Genomic DNA, 23,228 nt, shown 5'->3' with positions numbered 1-23,228 from the left:
TAGTCAAACACTATTGGCAACAGTGAAACTTAGCTAGCATTTCTTTCTATTGGAGCACGGAAAAATAAAGCTATAATGACAAAGTTTGCATCTTTTGAAATTATTCCTTCCATTGTAAATGATCGGAAAACACTTTGCCCGTCATTTTAATCGCCCACTGTGGATCATTAATGCTGATTTGCATCAAGAGTGCTCAAACAAAAGAGGAAACAGAAAAAAAAGATTTCTATACTTCAGTTTTAATCAGAAAAGTATCCAGTGAGCTCAAAGATTACCCCGTTCAACTACTCACATGAAGAAAAGAACACCTAATGGATGGCTGCACTCACTCATAAATTCACACAACAAATACATTTCAGTGCTTCACCTTTGTCAGCATTTTCTTTTGTTCTGTGTGGTGCCATTGTCTAATATACTGCACATTAACATTAAAATTGAGTGAGGCGGGGCTTTTTTGTAGTTCATATACTGACAGTTTTTTTTTTTTTCCATGGAGACAGCTTCTTCATGGGAGGTGTCTTACACATGTCTTAAAAGACAGCTTTAACCCATCGACTCTCTAACAGACATAAATCACTTTGACATACATCCCTTCTCCTTTTACTTACAGGATGCAGTCATTTCAACAAATGACCAGAATAGTGTATAAAGGACAACACACCAACAGCAGGTAATCATACACCCAAACATTGAGCATCGAGTGTTAAAGTTTTACTTTAACAACATAAAATACTGCTTTTGTTGCACTTAGATGTGCTCTTTCATTTGCTCACTCCATGTGTCACATACAGACATTCTTGCATTAATAATGCAAATCCAGTGCATATTTTAGGCAAGGCAAGTTTTTTTTTAATGATAGCATATTTGACACCAAGGCAATTTAACATGATTTACATGATGAAAAAATAAGAAAAGAAAACATTAAAATGTACATTGCATTATAATGGAGAATACTGATGAAAAGTTGGACCACAGACATAAATTAATGATGTTTTAGTTCATAGTTTAACTCAAACAGTCAAAGGCAGTTCTAAACAGATGGGTTCTTAACCCTGATTAAAAAAAAAAAAAATCAGGGTTTCAGCATTTTTGCAGTCTTGGGATAGTTTGTTCCAGATTAGTGGAGCATAAACTGAAACAAGATATTCTACTGAATGTCATTTACGTAGTGAAGGCTTACCCAGTCAAATGGTGACAGTATTAGTGTCATCCTACTTCTGAAGAAACTGCAACCTAGAAAGAAACTTGGAGCTTCAAACTTCATATAAAAATCCCTGTTCTTGCTCATGTTTTGTCCTCTTCTTGTTCTGCAGTTCCGTTCTTCTTTATGGCTGACACTATATGAACATATTTATTCAGGAAGAACATTCCTGTGCTGCTGTAGACGAAAATATATTTAAGGAACTAATAAATGGCACAGATTTCTTCAGCAGTAAAGCACAAGAAATAACAACATAAGAAAGCAGAGGAATGGTAATATATCATAGTGCAAAAGGAGGGTGACCTTATGCTATACAAGAAAACTCAGCAGCATTTTTTTAGATGTTTTTGAAAATCCCAGAAGTTTAATTAGTAGGTTCTTTGATTTTCTGATGATCAGCACGTCAGATACTATGTTTGCTTATGTTTTATGTATATTTGCTTCACTGCTGATGAACCCGATATTCAGCCGGACACAGAGTTACGTATTTTAAAAGGTTTATTGAGAGGAAGAAATAAGGGCAGGTCTGGCAGGCCAGATGAAACAAATTTAGCAAATGAGTTATGTATGAAGGTGCTGGTAGGCAGGGGTGAGCAGAGGACCAGAAGATGTAGGCAGTGACAGATCCAAACAGGCGATGTGGACCGGGGAACCACCAGAACGGGCAGAGCGAGAGGGTGAAACTCACGGAGAAACAGACAGAACTGCAGCATGCAGACTCAGGAGACCTTTGTCAGAAGAGTCCAGCTGGCTGAGCACACAGGATCTGGTAGAGGCAGGGTACATCAAACTGCACTGCAAAAACAGAGCTAAAAGTAAGTAAAATTTTCTTGTAATGAATGTATTTTTCCTTGATTTGAGCAGCTAAATAAGACTATTTGCCAATGGAATGAGTATTTTTACCCCTGAAATTAGATAATAAGATACACTGCAATTGTTCTTATTTTAAGTGCCTAAATCTTATTCCTTTGGCAAGTAGTCTTATTCACCTGCTAAAATCAAGGAAAAGTACATTCATTTGAAGAAAATGTTACTTACTTTTAGCTCTGTTTTTGCAGTGTGGAGGAGACGAGAAATGAAGCAATGTTCTGGCAGTGATGAGATGGCTGAAGCAGGTATAAGTTGACAGGTAGACAGTTGATGTAGAGTTGATGTGAACTAATTGACTGGTAGCTAAACTGATTGGATAGTGGCTGAGAGGTGACAGGCTGAAAAATCCAGAAAAGTCCAGAGCAAAACAAACAAAAACCTAAAACATGACACTATTAGCATGTTTTAAACATCGATGCTACACAGGCACTTAATTTTGCCAAAGCATTTAATTCTGACTGCATGTCTTTATGAAATAAAGAAAAAAAACCACAAATACAAACAAAAAAAACACCACTCCATGCTTCTACTGAAATGTCCTACTTTTAGGGTGTAACATCACTGTGACAAAGATTTACATATTCCATAAATTCCACAAGATATTGGAATACCCTAGTTTAAGACATAAAAGACTATAACTTCAAACCAATAGGATTCTTCTGTTTCTTGTTCTCTTTGTAGACAAAGCAGATGCAGTTAAATGGAAACCTGAAGAAGACATTGTCAGATTAGGTGAGGATGACAAGGTAGTCAGTGTAACACTGACTACACTGATGAACTAACACAGGTAAGACTAGGAACTTCTGTGTGTGACATGGTTTTAGATGATGACTTAACACACCACTTTGTGAAGATCTAGCAGTTTGTACATATGTTCTAATTGAACAGATGCCTTCAGTAAACAAACCAAAAAGGACAGGGCCAGACTACCATGGACAGTAAGGAAACAAACTCCCCTCCATTCAGGACTTATACATTTCTAGAAACAAGAAACACTGCAAACCTATCTCTCTACGACTGCAACATGTTCTAACTTCTCCCTTGTGGAAGATGCTACAGAGCACTGTAAGCCAAAACTAATAGACTCAGGAACAGTTTCTTCCCACAAGCCATCCCTCTAATGAACAGCTGACTCTGACAAAAAGAAAGTGCTGGTTATTTTTTACAGTTTGTCTGTACTGTTTCATATTGTCATATTGTATATACTGTATACCAAATTTACCTACCTCGTGTACATAACAGCATAAATAATTCTTATTTATTTCAGCATCCCCATTCTGCACACATCACACTATGTACATGTATGGTTGTATATGTATGTGCATCCGTACATCACTTCCACCTCCAATATATACATAATAATAACAACAACTGAAATAATTACTACTGCATCTTTTGGTCTCCACTCATTGCACCATTGCATTATTGTCTCAGCTTACTGCTTGTTTATAATGCGTTCATATTTGTTTTCTATACCGCAAACTGTGTTTGATTTTTTTTTTCATTACTGCACCGTTGTTATTATATTATTGTACAAGTCAGCACATTGTAAGTAAGCATTATACAATCTAGAGTCAAATCCCTCTTATGTGTACACATACATGGCAAATAAAGCTGTTTCTGATTCTAGATGTTTTAACAAACAGCAGCCTTGATACACTTTATTTTTAGTTCACTTAAAAACAATTAACAGTTAATGGATATATGTAAGGATATGTAAATGGAGATAGTCTAGTATTGGCTCTTCAAGGAACCTGCACCCCTTTTTGATTATTTTTTGTTGCACAATGTTGGATTAAAACAGGGTTCCTGTGGTATTGGTTATATTCCTTTGAAATCAAATTGTAATGTTCTGAATATCAGAAATAAAGTGTATATCGTAATGGTCAGAAGTAATATTGGTGCATCTCTAGCATGCAGGTATGACCAGGTGCTGAACCCTTTCATGACAAAAGTCCCTTCTATAAAGATTTCCAGTTTCACATGCATTTATGGTAGTGCACAAAATAGTGCTGTAGTGATTAGTGATGCACAAATAGAGTTTGTGCATCACTAATTCCCTTTTACCCTATTGTCCTGGGAACATGGACAAGAATTGAGAACAATAGTGGAAAATGTTACTGACTGTTCTGTCCTTACTCATAGTTCTTGGATTCAGAGCTGCACCAGGCAAATGACAGCTGTTATAGCTGTGTCACTGGGCTTTTGAATTTCATGCTCTCTAGCTGACTTAAACCCTTAAGTTTATCAGTGTCTTTCATTCCTCTGTGCTGAAATGTTCTATTTTTTTGTCATTATTATATTGGAAATGTCTCTGTTTTATGTTGATTAGACAAAAAAAAAAACATGTTTTTATTTTACAGTTTTTTTTTGCCATTGCTTCAAAACGATTTTAAAAACAGGGCTCACAGATTCAAAACGATACACACAATTAGCACAATCACACAGACAACATGCAGAACACCTCAAATCCTGTGTAAAATCAAACACTCTTATAAAAACTTTAGAGACATTTATAAAAGCCATATTATGTTAGCATATGAAACACAGACATTTCATAAAGCTTGAATATTACTGAACAAATTGCATACTGCTGTGTTTAATTTAAAACACCTTTTACCAATTGTATCTTGCAGTGATAAGATTACTGAAAGCGAAGTACACAGAGACAGTGAAAATATACATGTTAAATTCACCGAACACAATACATCAACCCTGTAGACAACTGAAGATATGATTTGTTTCTCTTCTTAACTAAAATCAGTCTACATGGACAGTCACAGCAAAACATGTCCCAACACTGTAAGCCCAGAAAATAGACAAATTAAAATACTGTAGTACCAGTACAGGTTAAAAGTACTCTAAAGTAAAAGAAGAAAACAAAAAAAAAACAAAATCTGAAGAACATCATTTACAGTTAATACCACACATCGCTTCGACTAGCTGGATCTGGCCAGAGAATTCCATCAACATCGAAGGCAATATCCTCATTGGCAAGACAACGTGGGAAGAGCCATCTTGAATGATGGATCAGTCCTTGCAGAGCTGACATTTGACATCTTTGGTCCTCTTCTTCTTTGACGTTCTCCTCCTGTGTCATGCCTTCCTCTCCCTCTTCCTCCTGATCTTCCTCCACAGATTCTCTCACTCTTCTTCCTCAGACTTCTTTCTTTTAGGTTGAAAGCAGGTGAACTCACCTGCTGCCTTTTTGTCGTGCTCAAACCTGATTGGTGTGTCTACAATAAATAAATCCTGTTTGCACACCTGATGTGTGTGTTTAATCAACTGGCTCATGGGTTTGGTGATTTGTCAGTTAGTGCTCGGGAGTTGCAGTGTAGAAGGGAAGATACATCACAATATACAGAGCGAGAGCGAGACAGAGAGAGAGAGAGAGAAATCTGGTCCAACATTTTGCTCCTTGAGTGTAAGGTGTTGATAAATATGTAATTAATTTGTTTTTAGTGTTCATGCAATCATAAAAAAACTGTATTATAACCAAGATGTATAGCTTTACTTATTTACATTTAATTTTCTTGAGGACATTTGAATTAGAGGTTTTCATGAAAGATTTGTGGCATTTTTTGTGCTTTGATTTGTTATTAGATGTTGAACTTCCAGCGATGGCGTAAATATTGACTTTCAGCTCAGTTCACTTCACAGAATATGTATAGGCCATTTTGCATCCGTTCTTTATTCTTCGACAGCAAGTCTCTTCTTGTTGTTATCTTCATCTGCAGCTTTCAGATTTTCTTACAGGTGTTGTGTTGTTTTAATTTAGAAAACATTGGATTTCTTGGTAAGATTTAGGATGACCAAGGGGTATGAAAATAAATGGATAAAATCATAAAGAAGTCTCTTGACTGTGTGTATTTTATAAATACTCTAGTCATAAGGGTCTTACTCAGCTCTCCTTCAAATATAATTTATTGGTTGTTACCAACATTCACAACACTCTGTGAGGTTACATGCTGTATAGACCTTTGGTTACTGATTTATAGTCAGTTCAGGTGTTTTTCTTACTATTGCTGTGCTCAAGACATGCAGCTGCATACACCTGAACTGACTATGAATCACATCAGGTGTTTTTCTTACTGTAGGCATGCAGCAGCATACACATGTTGTATGCTTCACATAATACACCTTTTTTATGGAGTGTGTGTGGTGGAGGGTCCACTATCAGAATAGGCCTAAATTTTTCTGTTATAGTCAGGAAAGTCCACATTTTGTATTGATGCCCACAACCGTGTTTATGTTTTTCCTCAACATCATGGGGCCTCCTTTAAATGCTTAGTTTTGCTTTTATTTATTTTGTATTTAATGGGCTCAAAACCTTTACCTGTGTATTTTATATGCATTTTTTATGTCTTCATGCTTATTTTAATAAGTTGTTTTGTCTATCAACTGTCACAGTTTGAGATTTGTTGGAGATGTAATGTACATTACAAATAAAATATATTATTATTTTTAAACACAAAGTACCATGCTGCCACCAGTATGGTTACTGTGGGTATAGTGTTCTTTTGGTAGAGCTGGTATTGTCTTTTTGTGCAAGACATCGTTTGCAGTCGTGCCATAAAGATTTAAAAACAGTTTTATCAGGCCATAACACATTCTCCCACAAGGGTTTAAGAGATTTCAGCCAGGCCTGGATGTTTTCTTTGGAAGAAAAGTCTTCTGTCATTCAACCCTAGGCCTTAGTCCAGCTACTACATATGCAGAATACAGCATATTCTCACATGCAGGACAAAACCAGCAGTGCTGCCGTCACCCTCTGGCAGCTTCCTTGACAAATTTCTTTCATTTGTTCATCATTTACGGATAAACATTGAGGTTTTTACTTTCGTAATATCCCTGTTGTTCCATGTGTTGTCGAGGTATTTATGGCTGACTACATTGCACCATAAACATATAATGCTGTGGACTTTTTATTTCTTTTTTTTTGTAGTCTCTTGACTTATATCTTTGATTTATGAGATCCTTTTAAGTCTTTGGACTCTCAATGCAAATAATAGGCTTTAAAATGGTCCAAATTAATGGATGTAAGGAAAATACTACCAGGAAATTGTTGTACCGTTTCTAATTATTTAATTCTCCATATTTGATGGGAGACAAAAAATACTTCATAATTTTTCTGTTCGACATTTTTGTTTGTTTTTCAGTTTACATGAACACAATATAAAGAATGTTATGTTAAATTCGGAATGGGTCCATTATCATGGTCTCTTCAGGCTGGGACTTTGACAGGGTGGTGTAGGGTGGAATTCAACTTTGACGTCTTCTGTGTACCAATTTTGCTAAAGTTACTTGTGTTAAATTTAAACAAAAATATGTCCTGGTCCTCCTTTGGGATTTGTTAATGTTCTTGTTTACTTATTAGTGGCACACTAGCCAACACAAGTCTACTAGAAGAAGGATAAAATCATGATCAAAACTGGCTTTTTCATTTTAATTCAATGCTAAACCTTATCAGATCATTTCTTACACTGCTATCCTACCACATTACCATAGGGACATGTTTGTCAGAAAAACAAGTTATAGTATATTATAATCTAAATTAATGTATACATCTATGTAACAACCCTGAATAAAGTGACAATGTAACAAGACATCCTCAAACTCACCTAGTGACTGTCAATGACCCATCCTTCATTGCCAGAATTATGTAGTCATTTTACTTTTCTGAAAACTACAGCTGTAGATAACATGCACATCACTGATTCCAGGCAGGCGAGTTTCACTTTCATTACTTGACAGTATGCTGATCCCACAGGGAACATAAGCCTGGATTTTGATTGTCAGGATCTACTAAATATACAGAGTGCTAATTTAGCACCTGGAAGGTGTGGATGGAGTAACGTTTACACCTTTATTATTGGATTCAAAGGTAAATGACCTGTAATTCCTAAGTTGAAAGAGTTGTGTAATAGTTACTGTGCTAAAACCAATTTATGTTTGTTAGTTGGCTTGGTAGTGTTTTTCAGTGGACACATGCTAATCACTTCTCATCATTTTCTCCTGCATTGTCAGAAGAGTGCTGAATCACAGAAAGGCATACTCTTTGTTTGTACAACAGCTGTTAATGTAAAGCCCAGGTGCAAACTGTACACTTCAGAGTCAATAGTAGTCCTTTGAGAAGGTCAAAGTGATTATTGTTGTTTTGCTATATTTAAATGACTCTAGAATTATGTCAGAAGGCGAACCATACTCAGGGGTTTAGAAATCAATATAAATTAGATGAGTTGGAGTGTTTTGCTTCCTACCCCACATTGGCTAAACTGATCATTAAAACTTAACCAATAAAATCATGGTGTAACAATTACCAGATATTTTATTAGAGTAAACTATAATAGTTCTGAGTGAAAACATGCAAGTTTAAGAGCTAAGGCTATTAAATGTACAAAAACACTTTAGGAAAATCAATCAAATTACAATAATTTTTAATTGGACTTATTAACCCTCATTTAGTCTAATTGTCACTAATTACAAAGGTCATGTTGCTTATCTGGCTTGTCCGTTTGTGCTGAAAATAAACACTGAAAAAAAAACATTATGTTAAAATGTCACTTAAAGGAAGGCAGGCAGGTAACATTGCAAGGTCTACTCATACAAGGTTTTTGAGAATTTGGCACCTGAGCTCTGAAAGAGACAGGTTTATATAGAGTAACAAACAGGTGTGACAGCAACGGTAATTAGAGCAGTCACAGGTGCAGAAAATCAGTTGATTTTTGCTGAAACAGCACAGGGAACAGATCGTGACATCTGCAGGCAGCAACATAAACACAGAGCCACAGAAGAAGCTGTGGACGTCACAGAAAGTAATTGTGGTGAACTCCTGTCTTTGCCCAGAGTGGTTGTGACACCTGGTTTGGTTGGGAATCATCACTTAGGTTATTTTTTTCCTCATTGGGTTCCCAGATGAGAGCTCAGTGGGATCTGGAAACACAGCTCTCGGATTGCTGTCCTGTGATGACTGGAGAAGTTCGCTTTATGGCTTGTGCTTGCTCTTTGCCAAGGTGGTGGGGATAACATTAGCCACCACTGAAACCTGATTGACCACCCAAGGTGATTGATAAGTGAGATTTTGATATAATACATACTGAAAAATAATAATAAAAATGTGATACTTATTTGTGTCAGAATCAACATAAAATTATCCATTTTCATCCGTTCTACTGCAGGTAAAACACATCCTTTAAAAGACAGCTAGGGTGGTGGATAAAAGGCTCTGCAGCATCTGAAGGAAGAGAAAATCAAGTTGGTCTCAAAGGTAGGTGATAATAAGAATACTTGATTTAAGGGAAGGAAAGGACTTACTAGGTGGTCAGAGAAGAAATAACTTGGATGTAAATCAGGATCTTGGGAACAAACTCTGTTAAAAAAAAAAAACAACTATAATTTATATAAACTATGTGCTCTCTCTTCTCTCCGGACATTTCTGCTGATTTCTGTGAGGTGGGCTGTGCTTATCATGTCACACAAAGAGTAGTGGGGTACCTTAAGGCTCCTTGGCGCTGGTAAGGGGCGTTGTTCATAGGCTAAACTAGCCACGGGAGGATGCATTTCCTACCTCCTTCCTTACTGATTGCACTATTCGGACAGCACTTATAATAGCGAATACTGACACAGTTCTGCTTCGGCTAAAGAGTCCTTACTCAATAAGGGTATTTGGATGAAGCCATAGACCTAAATTCTTTACTGGGCATATTCAGCTCGGAACATGCATTTCAAGTATAGCAAAACATTTTACTGCCAAGTTCAGAATAATCTCTGCCAGGCCCTGTGACACAGGGAATGATGGCATTTCTTTGTGTGGATGAGGGGTTAATAACCTGGCAAGGAATCCCCGATCTTGGGGTTTGTTAATTACTTGTTCTTTTAATATCTATATCTGAGTTCAACTGAAGTGTGATACCAAATGGAGATGCTTCTTCAGTGACTCCATTGTCCCAACCAAATTTAGGGTTTTCTTCATTACCATCAATCTAAACACTCACTTATTTAGGGCAGGGGTTTGACCCAGGCTCTGTGTGTGTAGACTCTCTTGAAATACTAGTTTTATTCTCATGCGAGTGAACATAAAATATTAACAAAATAAGGTGTGTGTAGGTTAATGCATCATCCTAACTCAAGAGCATCTTAACTATTTTGATTGAAGGAGTTACCTTAAAGAGAGAAGTTATCTTCGTATTGACCATTTAAACAACTCAGATGTTGTATCATTTTTGTATAAGTTTAAAAGGGCAACCAAAAGTCATAGATGATTGGCAGAAAAGTCACAACTCCAGTACATCTGTATTACTTGTTGTAATGTTTAATACACTTCACAATCATTCTATTCTAAATCATAGGTTGGAGTCTGTTAATAATTAAAAAGGCATAGGCATAAATGTTAGCCTAAATGCAAAATACCCATGATGTATAGTAGCTACTTCACAAGGAACTGTACTGTTTTTTTTTATTTATTTTTTTATTGCAAAACAAGACAAACAAGCATGGGCCCAAACTTAGAAGCATATTTTTTTTGTTTGAGGAAATGGATATAAGCTAACTTTATCAGTGATTACTAGTGTTAAGGATGGAGGCAGGGTCTTGTAGACATACTAAAATCTGACACACATTTTTACATTTTCTATGTTGGCTTATTGTTTTTCATACTGATTCCTAGAAATTACAGAATAAAGTCTTATTAGCTTTTAATAATCAATGTGAGCAGAAGTGGAATTTAAACAGACCTACACAACTGCACTTTGCTTTTAAAAACTTCCGTGATGTTTGATCTTAAAGTTGAGGTTTATCAAAATGCTTGAGTAGTAATTCTTAGATGAGTCCAGTTGTAATGAGAAAACAAGTCTTGAATAAACCTTAATTAGTCATCTGAAATGGCACCTTATTAACATTCTGAAAGAGCAGCATTTGAGTGACTTATTTTGATGATTTTTTTGTCACGGCATACATTTATTGCTATTTGATTGATTTTGTCAGCCGTTACTTGAATGACTTTGGACAAATATATTACTTCATCAACATCAGCAACAAAATAAATGACTCTTACAATTTAAGTCTTTTTCTGGATATTTTTCATCATGACATGCACAACAGTAGCAAATAAGTGCTGACATTTCTGTCAAAACTTTCATTTTCTTGTCATGTCTGATACCCTGCAGTAAACTCAAGAGAAGATGCTGCAGTTAATGACTTTGGTCATTTGGATGAGGATACAGCTGAATTAATGCTGTTTAGTGTGATAGAGTACAGTCTCTTTGTTTGCTGCTAGTAATTTAGCCTAAAACGTCTGATAAAGGAGAGTAAACAATGTCAGCAAAGTGTAGTTGTATATGTTGTTCTCAAAATAATAGACCTAACTTTTTTTTTCTTTATAAATAAAAACATACATAAAAATATACAATACAATGTCAAACAGATATGGTTTCAGTTATGGTGAGATGTTTACATGTACACATTATGGGCAATGTTTAATTCAATAACATTTTATTTATATAGCACCAATTCATGAAACATGCCATCTCAAGTCATTTTCCAAGGTCAAATTCAATCAGATTATACACATTGGTCAAAAAAATGTCCCATCTAAGGAAACCCAGTAGATTGCATCAAGTCTTGACAAGCAGCATTGACTCCTCATGAAAGAGTGTAGAGCCCCAGTCGTGTTGGGGTCCACCAGCATCTCCATCACCTTTTCTATATTAATGTATAATTTATGAGCATCACACCAGTTAACGCATTCACCAACTTCTGATCCATGACTGCTTGGATTGGAATCACTGTTTAACAGGCTAAGTATTACGATATCATCTGAGAATTTCACCACATATTGATTAGTCTGATAGCTGACACAATCATTGGTATACAGTGTAAATAAAAACAGTGAACTGACACAGCCCTGAGGGGCACCAGTGCTGCTCAGAGCAGTGTCAGAAAACACCAAGTTCAGTTTTACCTGCTGTGGCCTGTTTGGCAGAAAAGAATGATACCGTTTGATTAAAAAGAGATTTACATTCAACTGAATGAGTTTTTTTTTAAGAAGAACATGTAGCTGAATGGAATTAAAGGCAGAACTAAAGTCAATAGAAAAGTATTGTAGCGTATGTAGAGGGGGTCTCAAGATGTTTTAAAACGAGGTGTGTTATAGTTAAAATGGCATCCCTTCTGCTCTGTGCCTTTTTGTCTGCAAATTTATATTGATCCAGGTGTAGCTCTACTTCCAATGACTTCATCACATTGGAGGTCAGAGCCACTGGCCTAAAGTCATTGTTTACCTGGGGGCAAGCTTTCTTAGGAACTGGAATAAGGATGGATCTTTTCCAGAGCTCTGGCACTGAATGAGTGTTGATGGAGAGTTGATGCTAGGCTGGAGTGAGCCCCTTAGCAAATGTTTTCAAGTGGAAAATATTTGCAGCCTCCCCGGGAAAAGACTGACAGAAGTGAGGCCACCATACATCGGCACCACAGGGCCCTCTGACCACCACCATTAGGCAATGTGGGTGAGACAACGATTAAGACTGTAGGAGCAGGGGATCTAACCAGCCACCAGTCGGTTACAGGACAAACACCCTAACTCTTGCGTCAGTGGGCATTGCGACTGCTGACGCACTTTTGCTTTGGTTAAAGAGTCCTTCCCCAAAAGGCATTTTTTGGGTGCAGCCAAAAATTTCTGTTGCCTCCTTAGTCAGAATTGCTCCGAGCAACTATCTGAATCACTCTTAAGCTATAACTCTGTGGCAGGAATTTTTAGGCTACTGGGCACTGATGTTCAAGATAACAATTACAACATTATACAGCATTTAAAAGCCAGACTTTTAGGCAAAGATGTTCCCCAAGTTATTACACAGGAAAGCAAGTGGTAAGGAAAAAGCTTTTATTGCTGTAATGCCAAATAAACTTTTCCAATGATTTTTAAAGATAGTATATGTAAAATAAAAATAAAATACATAAAATGTAAATAAAAACTAATATTTTAGTGGCCTTTGTTTGATAGTTGCAAGACTGGAAGTGAATAAACAGCTAAGGGGAATGACATTCAGAAATGATCCCCAGATTGGGACTAGAAAACTAGTTGCATTTTTCGGCCATTTTGTATATGGAAATTACTCCTTTTTTTGCCAGATGCTTGTCTCATTTCCCACCAGAAACAAATCGTTGAATTAAATTATTATTTTATTTTTTTATTTAAGTTCGTCAGGGGTTTTAATACTTTTTTGGCTTAGCTGGAAATAGCAGATTGTTTCTAAGTTTTTTGCGCATTTTAAAGTTAAAAGCTCTCTTGTGTTATGCGCTACATTGGCTCTTGCCATCATATATTTCAGTTGAAAGTTGAACTTAAACATAATAAAGTAGATCTTAATTCTTTGGTAATATAATATCTTGTCAGTTCTATGCAAAACGTTCTTTGCATTTTCACTTGCTAACTCTTTCAACAGTAGGAGGAAGCCTCAGTATCTGCAGGAAAAATGAAAGCTCCAAACAGAAATGTTCCAAAGGGGGTTAGATTAATGTCCTTCTTGGTGAGAGGCAATTGTGCTAGCCACTCTATCACTGTGTAATTATGCAACTATTTTTTAAACTCACAATAAAGTCCTAGTATATCTTTGAAGCAATACAAAACTTTCAATAGAGATGATGAGAGCATTGACTCCAAATTATTTTGAGTTAACCTTGTCCTTCCCTATTATTAAAAAAAAACAGACTGCTAAGTCTGCTTTTAGGTGAAAGAACATACCTTTTTCTATCTCAAAAGAATCTGAAACACAGTCAGACTCAATGAGATTAAATATCTGAGTAGAATAGCTTTAAACAAGAAGAAAGAAGAAATACACTGCAGTAAGATGTTTGTATTCCTGAGGAAGAGGTACCTGAGCAGGGCAGTGGACTCTCGCTCTGCATGAGTGTCTTAAGAAACAGAGAACATGTTTTATTCATACCACATGTCCTAAGTGTAATGGAGGAGGAAAAGTACAAACCATGGAGCAAAAAAAAATAAATCTTTCATACCCTTGAGCCTACTGATGATGTCAGTAATTTAAAAATACAGGTACATGTACTTGAATCAGTCATGTTCTTTTCTTACCTGGAGTGATACCTCTGCTGGTATTATTTCAGCCTCCAAGTCTGTATGATTATCTGTTTGTTTGTTGATGTCTCACAATAGAGTCCTTACAACACACATCTTTGTTTGGAACCACAACATATGGAGTTTTAGGTCATTTTAACTGTGAACATAGTAAGTAAAAGCAAAATAAAGACAGCTATGTAGGACACTTTTCAGTTATGTAATTGAGATCAAGATGAAGCCCCAAAACCAATGATAGAGTTGGAAAACCTATGAAAACTGAATATTCATCAAAGTGTACAACGCAGGACTGCAGAAAGCTCATGGACTGGAATGTCAATGACTTGATTGGCACTGCAGCCAGCCCAATCTAATCGGAACTCGTCTGGAGTTTCATGATTTATTGAAGTTTAAAATTTAAGCACTGTGGCATTCAGTTACCCTCTGATATAACTCTGAAAATTGATGTGAAATTATGAACCTTACTTGATAATATTATTCACTTTTTCACATTTCAGTCTAAATTTTGTTTGCCTGTAGGGATTTTGTATAAGAGTCGAACTTATGTAGAGCACAGGACATGAGAAAAGCATTTCTGAGTGAATCATTTGGTGTTTGGGACCCAGACATTTGGACTGGAATGCTATGGTTTATATGCTGCAGAAATCAAAAATGAAATAGTTTATATACTGATGTCAGAGTAACCACCTTGGTTTTACATGTTTTTGTACACTACCTTAACGATGGGTAGTAGCTGTTTAACACAGCGGCTGTCATGATCCTGGGGTGTGCAGATGTGTTTGTGTACCTGATGTGGCTGAGTGAGTCTTTCTCCTGAGAGGACTACTGCTGGAGGGTGTGCCCCAAGCAACTGCAGGCAGCACACCTGTGAGCAATTGCAATTTGCTGCAGCCAGGCTTATAAGGAGCTGCTGGATGACCATTCTTCACCTGATGGTTCCCCTTGGTTGGTAACTCAAGCCTGCTGAGCTTTTCGTCATGAAATAAAACAATCATGTGTCTGAAATCTTAAAGAGTCATTCTAAGATCTCTGGTCAGCCTTGTTAGTTCCCCCCAGGTGACTCGCCTGAAGATACGGCCAAAATAATCCACCTACCTCATTGTCTGGTTCTTCGCAGCTCCCACGACCTGCTCCTGCTTGCCCACTCTCCATCAAGCTTGCCTGTTTCTATCCCACTCTCCACAATCTGGAATCTCAGGATTTGGCCCCCAGGATCATGTCCCCCTTCTCATCCTACTATCTTTGCACAAGACAGCCTGAGGGACACCCAAAGTTTGTCCCCTGAAAGCTTAAACTTGTTTAATAAATCATTTAAATCTCCTCCTCCTCATGATTCTGCATGTGGGTCAGGAAATTGTTCTCCAACATGACAGCAACGTATGTTTTGACCAAAGTATTAGCTTAACTTGAAATATAAAAAAAAAAATTCCGGTCAATATACAGCGTATGGATGTTCAGTGCAGGCTGCCCTTCTCCAAAACTTGCCTATGGAACTTGAGAGGTGTGGATCTGGCTCTGAACGGGTCATGTGACTTAGAGTGCTGCTTTACAGAAGTCTGAGCTCCACTTCAACACCAGAGCTGACCTTACATGCTTCTACTTTCATCATCCTCAAGTCAGTTTGTCACAACCATGATTATTATTACAAAATACAATAAATATAGTTCACAAACCTGCATGTCAACTCTATTCCTCTGAAGTTCCTGGACCCTTTCATAATGAGATGATTGTGCCTGTTCTCTGCACCCTTCCGTCTCTTCCATGGCTCCTGGAGCTCCATCTCCCTCTCCCCTGGCTTTGCCTCATCCTCTTCCTATCTGTTTCAATGGGAGACTCTGGGGATAATCTACAGGGGTGAATGTAGCCTTGTCTTTACATGTAACTCGATGGCTTCTCAGTCTGTTGGTCCAAAGTTGTCTGCTCTCACATGTGATGCCAGTACCTTCAGCGGTGCCAAATCTAAACGTTATTGGTCTAGTGGCGAAAAGTGTTGCTTTAAAAAAAGCATCTACACCAAGGGTGTCCAAAGTGTGGCCCCTGTGCGGATTTTTTGCGGCCTTCCAACTGCATCTCAAGAAAGATTTGGCCGACAAGCACTGGTGGCTGATTCAGATAAAAAAATATTTTTAATTAGGGTAAATTTACTATAGACAAGTTAAAATCTTACAATTAAATATTTAGTTTAATGTCCCTTAAAAAGCATGCTTTTTACATTTGCTTTAATTTCATAGTAAACAGGGCAACTTTTACTCCAATACAGACTTTGGTGCCTTAAAATCTGGTTGTAATTAGTTTAATAAAATAGGCTAAATACAGTTATATATATATATATATATATGTATGTGTATATATATATATATATATATATATATATATATATATATATATATCTCTATATATATCTAATATATTTTTGTGTGTGTATGTATGTATATATATGTGTGTGTATGTATTTATATATATGTGTGTGTGTGTGTGTGTGTGTGTGTATGTATGTATGTATGTATATATATGTGTGTGTGTGTGTATGTATGTATATCTTATATATTGTGTGTGTATGTATATATATACATTGTGTGTGGTAATGTATATAGTGTGTGTGTGTTTTATATATATAATATATATTAATATCTTCTCTCTATCTATATCTCTCTCTCTCTATATTCATCTCTCCTCTCTATCTCTCTCTCTCTATCTCTCTATATCTATTATATTTGTGTGTGTGTGTGTTAAATGATCAGATTTTGCTGGGCAGGTTAAGGAAAATCAAAATATTTTAGTTTATGTTGTTGATTTTTGTTCATCTTTTGGCCTTGAGTACTTTTGATTTAACAATTTTGGCCCAATAGGCAAAAAGTTTAGACACCGCTGATCTACACTGTACATAGTAATGCTAAACTATCTCACCAGTCACTTAACCTTTGTATTAGTTAATGACATCCACAACTATGCAAACACATTTTGGATCAAAGCATAGTGAATCATCTTGGCATACTAAATTCTTGAAGTGGCCCCAACAGAGAGCAGTCCAACCAACCTTCAGATGGATTCTCCTGGTGATGATGTGACAAGTTGGGAGCTCCCTAGACTGTGTATATCCATCCATCCATTTTCTGACCTGCTTAATCCCTCATGGGGTTTGCGGGAGTTGCTGGTTCCTCTCGCCCAGCGTTCACTGGGCGAGAGGCAGGGTACACCCTGGACAGGTTGCCAGTCTGTCGCAGGGCAACACATAGACAGAAGAAACAACCATTCACGCACACACTTACACCTAAGGAGAATTTAGAGAGACCAATTAACCTAACAGTCATGTTGTTGGACTGTGAGAGGAAGCCGGAGTACCCGGAGAGAACCCACACATGCACAGGGAGAACATGTAAACTCCATGCAGAAAGACCCATGGTTGGACTCAGCCCAGGACCTTCTTGCTGCAAGGCAACAAAGGTACCCACTGCCCCACTGTGCAGCAGACTGTGTATAAAGCATGGAAAAAGAAGAGAGAGACTTTTCGGGGCCATCGTACAGTAAAACAATGACAGATTACACCTGACAGCATTCATTGTGGTTCTAATGTCACAGACTGAGGTTATAAAAGAGTTGCAATGCACAACCTTCCTTCTTTCCAGCACCAGTTTGGGACAACAGAGTATCTCAGGATGAATGGAATAACAAGTTTGCTGACGGGTTTTATTCACTCTTATCATCTTTCGAAGGAAAAGCTTTAGAAAGTTTAAGATCTTGCTGTCTGTGTATCTGATAGATCTCAATCTCATTTTCTTCACCTTTAAAGAAGAAGCTTAAGGAAAGCTTTAAAGTATTGCTGTCTGTGTAGATCACAATACTGGCAAGAACTTAGATTAGCAGAATGCAGTCCAAAGTTGTTGAACCTGAACATAGATTATCTAAAGAGATGGTGGTTCCTCCTTTTTATAGTCCACTGAGGAGTTGTTACCCTTTAGTGTTTCCCTCTATAGAAGAGAAGTGGACCACAAGCTCTGCACTCATTTCACTGACGCATTAATTTACAAACAGCCTTTCCAGCCATCCCAAGAAGATGACATAATGTCAAAGGAAAGTTTCTTTTTCACTTTCTTTCCATCTGTGCTGGGTTAGGACTAGATTTAGATAAACCATCCAGGATCCATTGTGTTCTTTTTGTGTGTTTTATACTGCTGCAGCAGCCAGTGAGCATGGTGATCAAACTGTGTTTTGAGGTTAAATTAGTTTATGGTGATCGGTCCTGAGATAACCGATCAGTGGTTTGAAGCTATTTTGACCTAATATGGCAGTCTTTTAATTTTGGGTGCTGTTTTATTTAGTGTGCTGGTTATTTCTCCTTTCTTCTTTCTGTACACCTTTTTTTTTTTGCATTTTATCTCTAGTTATGTGTCAAACTTTACTTACATTTACTCACACATTTTTATAAATATAAACACATTTAGATTGATAAGAAACAAAGTAAAAACAGCTTTATATTTAAGTTCAATAGGTTAGTAATTGTAAATGCTTTGCTTATTTTTCTGAATCCAATTTCATTAAGTTCATATAGGACTTGAACAAAACATAAAATTGTGTAATGCTTATATTATTTCTAAATCAGGGATTCGGACAGAGGGATGCCAATTTCTTCAAGTTTTTTGAACACCAATTCTGTCAAGCTGCTTCTTTTTTTGAGGCGTGTATAATTGTGGCTGTGTTCCTGTGCTCATGATTGCAAAGCTCCACTTGGGATGTCTAAACTCTGTTCCGCATCACACAGGACATGAGAAAAAGCAGTTTGGGGTTAATTACTTGGTGTTTGGTGCCCAGAAGTTTGAACTTGAAGGCCATAGTTCCTGCACTACAGAAATCAAAAAGGAAATATGTTGTACAGTGATGTTAGAATAACCGTCTTGGTGTAATATGTTTTGTGGCTTTTAAGCTTTGTACACCATTTCAAAGGCTGTTAAAAGACAAACATTTTTAGAAACAATGATTAAAACAGTTTGAAAGGTTGTGGGTATTCTTGTCTGTCTTGGAACAACAGGATCTCTTTATAAATGCCTGAAACTTCCAAATTGTGGTCAGAAAAGAACTCAGAGCACGCAGAGCAGAAAATAAACCACGTGAACTTACAAAGCTCACAAAAATAGCCTCCCACAAGGAGATTAAACTGGAAGCAGCAGGGACATAATGGATCAACATAAAGGTATGAAGCCAATGGAAGAACCATTAGAGAGGACAGATAACTGCTATACACCAACGCAGGGGAAAGAAATCACATGAAAACCAGAAGAGCTAATCAGAGGAAATGAGTTGCGGCTAAGGCAGAGAGAAGGTAAAACAATCAGGGGTGATATGGAGCAGCTGGCAGCGTGACAGAGTAATTCCCCATTCACACAGACTCCAACATCCTTGTATACTCTGTTCCATCACAAATAAAAGCCATTTTACTCAATATGGTGTTTCCCACAGGGTCCATTGTGTCTGTTTTTGATGGATGATGGAGCAAATAGCGGATGCAAAATCAATACAAACACTAGTGGATCATGGCAGAAGCTGATAGTTTTTATATGTCACAAAAGTAAGGAAATCAATCTGCTTGTCTGGTGAGACATGGATAACTTCCTGGGAATGTAAATTAACAACAAAATTTTGCTAAAATTATCACTAACCAACAATTAATTTTTTATTCTAATCTTTGTTCAACAAATATGAGATAATTGTTCAACACCAACTGCAAACAAAGTCAGAACCCTTGTTGGAATACCTGTGTCTGTATTCAAAAAAGATTCCCAGGGTCCTCTCAGAGAGCTCCTACAAGTGGCGGCTGGTGGAGTTTTCTCCGGGGGGGACTATAACTTAAAAATAGACATTCAGTTTCAATTCACAAGTGCATTTACATGAATGAATGCAACGAAAGAAACAGTGTTCTACTTTTTATGCATACATTTTGCCCTCCTATCTTTGAGAGAAGCAAATTTCTCAATAACTCTGTGCTTGAAATCTAGGATGGTTGTGACGGTGATGTTACAAAATCCACAAATCCTCTAAAAACACTCGGCTTTTCTGAGCTCTCACTTTCATCATGGACACGCAGGCAAGTTCAAATGCACCACCGGACTTGACACAGTCTATTATTTTTGATATAATGTGCCTGTTTTTGTCAACCTCTTTATTGTGCTTACGGATCCCTACACGCTGTAGCCTTCATCAAGTTGAGAGGAAATGTTTATTTTCCCAAACATGGAAGGTCTCAGTGCATTTTCCATTTGAATCAGACCATCTGACCCAGGCCATTCATGTCTTTTTGCCTTTTCTGAAAAGTGCTTTAAATCCGTCATACGTGTCTACATGCTGGGTCAGATGCTGTTGGAAAAGGAGGCAGGGAACGCAGAAAAAAGCATTAGCCTCACGACATGCTGTTGGTCAAGCATTGCTGCTAAACCAGGTCCTGGAAAAAGACAGTGTATTGTCTTCTTCTGTCTGTGGAATGCTGAACAATTGTGATATTTAGCTGATCAAGTCCGAGCTCATAAACCCCTAACTTCTCTTGATAAGTTCTCTCAAAAGGTGTGTTTTTGTGTGACTGTACTGAACTTATAATTTTTTCTTATGCCATTTCAAATTTCTGTCTAATCGTTGCCAACTCATGCAGCTCGACCTGTCATTCAGGCAAACTTTATTGTGACGTCAGCCCCGATGTCGCCCCATGGAGGGAGGGTGCATGCAAATCAAGCAGCATTCAGCTCTGGGCGCAGGAGATGTGTGCCCCAGGCTGGTCCTATCTCTTGTATTGAAGACTTTGCATGTACAACTTTTAACGAGAGTCTATGGGCAAAGATTTTTGCGACCCAGGGCCGAAATACGTGACCAATCAGACATTGTCGATGAATGAAACAACTTTATCATTAACTTTAAAATATTTATCTTACACAAATGCATAAGTATATTTCAAAATATTTTTTTCTTTTGTTTTTATTCTATTTTATTGTTTTATTCAAGGTAATGCGGTGAGTGGTGAGGCAGCGCCCTTGTGCCCTCTATTGATCAGCCGCCACTGACTCATATCTTAGCCTACAAATTCCCACCTAGAAGTCTTAAGAGTGATTCAGATGGTTGCTGACAGCGACTCTGAGTAAGGAAATGGCAGACATTTTTTATCTCAGTGAGTAGGTGTGGTTGACTCTGTTGGTAGGTGTGATGCTGTCTTTTGAAAGCTGTGATTGGTCAATAGTACAAGGGAAAAAATCACAAATGTGTATTCTACTAATCAAAGAGAGTAATTATGAGAAATGTGTGACATGATGTTGAAACTTGGCAAAGTTGATTGTCACAGACTCAAAATATGCTAATGTACCTTTTTACATCATCATTATCATTTTGATTCACTTTTTGTTATGTTTATTGTCATAATGATAATTTTACTACTTTATCTATTTCATATTAATGTGCACTCATCTGTCGGGATTTTATTAAAATTGCTTGCTTGTATTTGGCAAAACAACCAAGATAAAATGGAGAAGAAACGGTGGAAAAAATGGAATTGGGCAGCAGCACATATGTCTGTACAGCTCTGGGAGGAGAATGGAGGAGTGCTGGTCCATGGATCATGGCAAGTGTATTGCTGCAGATCGATGCATCTTTTTGTCTGCATGTCTTGGTGCTTTTACGCACCAGCCTGGAAAGTGAAAAGCACTCCATGTAGCAATCAAAAGCCAGAGAAGAGAAGGCATCACGCAAGACCATTTAGGCTGCTGACATTATCACGCAATATATATATATATATATATATATATATATATATATATATATATATATATATATATATATATATATATATATATATATGTGTGTGTGTATGTATTCTATCATAATATTGGCACGGGTACTTAGTCTTCACCACACACACCTTTGCAGCTCTGCCCTAGCCTCATCATCACTCATCTGGCCCACCTGCTCCTACCACTATATATTTAGCTTCCAGGTTTGAGGGAATTGCCAGCGTTCATTCCCATGTGCCTGCCTAATTACCTGACCTGTTTCCGCCTTAGGACCTCTGAACCAGCCTGACCCCTGCCTGAGTTGGACTGCCTGCCTGGACATCCGACCTGTTCTGCCTCCGGACCCCCGAACCTGCCGGATTTGGACTGCCGGTCTCCTGTTTATGAATCTGGATCTTCATCGAACCTCTGCTCCCTTGGTCACGACCCGGACCCCCTTTTTGGAAAAACGTATTAAGAAAGACCCCTCAAGCACTCCCGCCGGCTCACTGGCCTTCCAGACGCAAACTCTCTCAAGGTTAGTGATCTCGGCCCTTTCAAGCACGCTGGGCACGTTGAGAAATCCAGATCACTAACCTGTTGTCTCTGCCTCCAGGAGTTCCGGTTCTAGGCAAAGGTGGTTGCTTTGTGTGAGCCGTGCTCCTTGTTGAATATAGTCCTCATTCGAATGCCACTGATTTGTCTCGGCTGATTTCTGGGTCCTCCGTCTCAGATCATTACATATTTTTTGGAAATTTCTCCACTTTCTATTCTTGATTATTCAATATTTTTCTTAATATTAATTTATCCTCAATAAATTGTTAGAGCCGCATCTTTAACCCATCGGGCCGCTGAAACTAATTAATTTCCCTCTGTGGGGATGATAAAGTTGATCTTATCTACGTATTAATAATTGTATGATTGTAAAAGAAGTTATGTTCATTTTTTCTACTGTTTAGGTGGTGGATCAGCCAAACAGCTCCATCTGTTTCTGTTTTTCTTTGGCTTGTTAAAAGTCCTCCTCACTACTCCAAACGTTTTTTGACTTTAGGGTCTCTCTTAATGTCTAGGGTGCTTTGTGAATAACGTTCATCTTACCGTAAAATTCTAAGAAAAATCTTAGAATTTAGGAAACTAAGATTTTTCCTAAAACAACGTCACTAGGAGCTACTTTTAGTCTTAGGACTCTGTGAATACGGGTACTGACATTTCCCTCTAACTCCTAGGCTCTTCCTCTATGATAGTTGATGTTAATTATAATTCTGTAGGCACTAATTTGGGCAGTCAGTGAAGAATTTTAAAGTGTTCAAGGCCATTACTTCCAAGT

The 23,228-nt window shown here is 37.5% G+C and overlaps 1 long non-coding RNA gene across 2 annotated transcripts; it reads left to right on the top strand.

The window, feature by feature from the left end:
• The first annotated feature begins 8,724 nt into the window (after positions 1-8,724).
• LOC110367955 lies at positions 8,725-22,410 on the top strand. Of its 2 annotated transcripts, XR_004931670.1 has the most exons (4): positions 8,725-8,886; positions 8,987-9,133; positions 9,250-9,338; positions 22,193-22,410. It is a non-coding gene; the product is annotated as an uncharacterized LOC110367955 (long non-coding RNA). The 2 variants fall into 2 exon arrangements; XR_004931669.1 differs by having other exon boundaries at positions 8,725-9,133.
• The last annotated feature ends 818 nt before the right edge of the window (positions 22,411-23,228 follow it).

The sequence above is a fragment of the Fundulus heteroclitus genome, chromosome 9, assembly GCF_011125445.2.
Source record: "Fundulus heteroclitus isolate FHET01 chromosome 9, MU-UCD_Fhet_4.1, whole genome shotgun sequence".
In the NCBI taxonomy this organism is placed as follows: domain Eukaryota; kingdom Metazoa; phylum Chordata; class Actinopteri; order Cyprinodontiformes; family Fundulidae; genus Fundulus; species Fundulus heteroclitus.
Note: the sequence above shows the minus strand (reverse complement) of the source record. Positions and strands in the feature narration are given on the sequence as shown.